This window comes from Mustela lutreola, chromosome 2 (assembly GCF_030435805.1).
Source record: "Mustela lutreola isolate mMusLut2 chromosome 2, mMusLut2.pri, whole genome shotgun sequence".
Lineage (NCBI taxonomy): Eukaryota > Metazoa > Chordata > Mammalia > Carnivora > Mustelidae > Mustela > Mustela lutreola.
The window spans coordinates 180397018-180400949 of NC_081291.1; the positions used below are offsets into that span (position 1 = coordinate 180397018).

General features: G+C 39.4%; 1 pseudogene; it reads left to right on the forward strand.

The window, feature by feature from the left end:
• The first annotated feature begins 304 nt into the window (after positions 1-304).
• Positions 305-1092, forward strand: LOC131825652 (microtubule-associated protein RP/EB family member 1-like; annotated as a pseudogene).
• Positions 1093-3932: the final 2840 nt, after the last annotated feature.

Consider the following 3932-nt stretch of genomic DNA (forward strand, 5'->3'; position numbering starts at 1 on the left):
ACAATGAACCAGTGCTCCACTGCTCTAGAAACTGACTGCAGGTATAGGAGTGACCCCAGCTGAAAGCATTGGAGCCCAAGTCAAATTGCTACCCCACAGAATGATCAGCTAATAAACCTCTGATCTTTAAAGCCAGTCACTTTTAAGTAGGTTTGTGCACAATGGGCAGTGAAGGGGAGGGCATGTGATGTCATCCTCTGGGCTGGCAGGCAGGATCCGGTAATTTAAACCTGAGGAAGACTGAATGGAAGCAGACACGGGCAGTGGATGTGGTCTTGCTGGGAGTCAAAGACAGCAGTGAATCCATGTGTAATCATGATCAGTCACCAGTGATAACCTGTTGACATGACTTGCTGACCTAGATCAATGAGTCTCTTTGTGGTTGAATCTGATGAAGGCTGAATAGTTGTGTTCAGGGGCTGTCTACTGTCAGTTTATGGACACAATGCTCCCTGGCTCCATTGGTTTGAAGAAAATGAAATTCCAGGCTAAGCTAGAACACAAATACATTCAGAACTTCAAAATGCTAAAAGCAGATTTTAAGAGAAGGGGTGTTGACTAAATAATTCCTGTGGACAAATTAGTACAAGGGAAGTTTCAGGACAATTTTGAATTTGTTCTGTGGTTCAAGAAGTTTTCTAATGCAAACTGTGATGGAAAAGACTGACCCTGTAGCTGCCCGATAAGGTCAAGAAATGTCAGTTGCTCCCTCTCTTGTTGCTCGGGCTCTGAACAAATCAAAAAAATCTCTTGGCTCTAGCAGTGCAGTTTCAGAGAGGCCAGTTGCAATACATAGATCCACTGCAACCGCTAAGGCTGGCCTTACAGGGGGAGGGTGGTGAGAAAGAATCTTGGTGTGGGCTTCGGGGATGATGAAGGGGCTGAATTGATGCAGCAGGTCAATGTATTGAAACTTACTGTTGAAGACTTGGAGAAAGAGATTTCCACTTTGGAAAGCTAAGGAACATCGAATTGATTTGCCAGTAGAAGAAGGGCAAAAACAACTCTGTATTGGAGAGTACTGTGGACATTATGCATGCCAGAGCCTGAGATTCTGTGATACCTGATGAAGGGGGCCCACAGGAAGAATAAGAAGGGGGTCACCAGTGTGGACCAGCAGAGTAACATGTGAATTCTTCACTCCAAATCATGTACTTAGGTATAAAACTCTCCCTTATACTATTCTTGGAGGACTCATAGGTTTCTTTTCGTAAGCAAAAAAAGTACCTCTTCTTAAAGTGCACTGTGCAGAAGTTTTACTCCTTTTCCATTGAGTTTGAGTTTGGTGCTTTGTAGCAGAGCAGTATTAAGAGCAAACTGGTTCACCCAGGGAACAAAGAGGCTGACCATGGGGCTCACGGGTTGGGGATCTTTGGTAACACTGATTGCTGGGGAAGGTGTTTTTATCCACTGAGGTGGAGAGCTCACTACAGATAGGTAAAGACTGATTTGAATTTGAGCTAACGTGAAATCTTGGCAGAGAATATTTTAATAAGTAAATGCCTTAAGAATATTTGAGTGCTTCCTTATTTCAGAATATAAAATGTAACTTGACAGGACATTTTATATCTTTGACATTGTGTCTGAGAAGGAAAGGACAGTTCTCTGGAACTTTGGAATCTGCTGTTCACAGGCCTTCCAGAGCTGCTTGAATCCTCAAAGGCTTAGACCTTGGTCCAAAAGGAAAGTTTAAAAAGTTGCTCTGTAGGGGTGCATGGCTACCCCAGGTGGTAGAATATGTGACTCTTGATCTTGGGGTTGTGAGTTAGAGCCTCATGTTGGCTGTACAGTAAAAAATAAATTAAAAATCTTTAAAAAAAATTGCTCTGTAACTATTTGCTGTATTTTCCCAATCCTATCCCTGCTTTAAGAAATAAGAGGCATTGTTGCATGGATGTATAGAGGGTGTGTTTCAAGCCCTGAGATTGAGTTGATGTGCTTGAATTTCACTAAACATTTCTCTTTTTTTCCAGTTATTCCTGAAATTTCTGCATTTTGTCTTTTGCAAAATGAGACTTTCCAGTTTTGAAATCTAACAACTACTTTTGGAGATTTGTGCACATCTCTGGGATTTGAATGGGGGTTGTGTCCCATTTTACTGTCTTTTAAATGTAAATCGAACATGTTTCTCTTCTCTGCTCCCCTTGCCAATTGGAGAATCCTCTTTGGATTCTTAAAGTTTGCTACTTAGAGTATAAGTTCAGCAAACAGGTGGTCACTCTCCAAGATCTTTCTGAATCTCTAGCAAACAGAGCGACCAGTGAAGGCCATAGCTACTTTGGGATCTACAAGGCTGGGTGCTCTAGGTACCTCCTGTCCACACCCTTCCCCTGTTATTGGATTATTTTGCCAGTTCACTAATCTCTTTGGAGGTAAAATTCATTAGCATGTTACCAAGTGTTAATTTTCTTTTCCGGAAAATTACCATGTCTGAATTAACTATTAATATTTAAAATATTTCATTCCTCAACTCATCCTAGTTTGCTTCTCCTCTATCCTATTCAGTTTCTTTGTCTGGCAGAATTCTGCAAAATATGTTACCCACTACTGAGATTGTTCAGCCCCTGATGTATTTGTATTGATTTGTACCTGGTGGTAGTTTGTCCTACAATGTGTGTAGAAAGCATCATATGTTGTGATAAAATTGTTGTGTAGTGTATGCTCTCTGTGGAATTTAGAGTAACTATATTGTATACCTGAAACTAATATTGTACTGTACATTAACTAACTGGAATTTAAGTTCCAAAATATCAGGACATGTCATGTTCTCTAAAATTATCTCATAACATTGGTTGTACTTTTGGGAAGAAAGGCTTTTATTACCTATGAATTAGGTTATATTTCCTTCTGTATTGCAAGATTCTACAGTAACTAATCTCATCCTACCTATCCAATCATATCTCCTTGTTATATGATAGAACCCTTCCCTATAAGTGGAGTAAATCTCTAAAATGTATCAATATCTCTCAAGGTTACATCAGCTATGTCCATGCTCTTTTTCACATCCAAATGTGGAGCCTTCACATTCCACTTGCCATTTTGTTCCTATGCCCTGTGGTATGGAAAGAACTTGTCCCAGAAAGCTTCGTCCATTGGGGAAGTAAAATGTGAAGGTATATTGTACAGACCACAACCTGAACTGCACCCCAGAGCAAAGCCATATTAAAGAAAATCTCAATGAGAAATAGCTTTTTGATGTTGTAAATCACCAAGAATTTTAGGTAATTTTATGGTATGTCCTATCAATATCTAATAGATTCAACTCCAGCATTTAGAAGACATGACCAGGCACTTTTCCAAAAACAGACATCCAAATGGCTAACAGACACATGAAAAGATGCTCAACATCACTTATCATTAGGGAAATACAAATCAAAACCATGATGAGATACCACCTCACACCTGTCAGGATAGCTAAAATTAATAACATAAGAAACAACAGATATTGGCAAGGATGCAGAGAAGGGGAACCATCTTGCACTTTTGGTGGGAACACAATCTGGTACAGCCACTCTGGAAAATAATACAGATTTTCCTCAAAGTGTTAAAAACAAAACTATCCTACCATCCAGCAATTGCATCACTAGGTATTTACCCAAAGGTAAATGAACAAAGATACAAGATTGAAGGGATACATGTACCCTGATGTTTATAGAAGCATTATTAAAAGTAGTCAAACTGTGGAGAAAGCCCAAATGTCCATTGACTGTTGAGTGGATAAATGTATAAATATACAATGGAATATCAGCCATCAAAAAGAATGACATCTTGTCATTTACAATGACATGGATGGAGCTAGAGTGTATTAAGCTAAATGAAATAACTCAGTCAGAGAAAGACAAATACCATATGACTCATATGTGGAATTTAAGAAAGAAAACAGATGAACATACTGAAAAGGGGAGAAGAAGAAAAGGAGAGAGAGGGGAAAC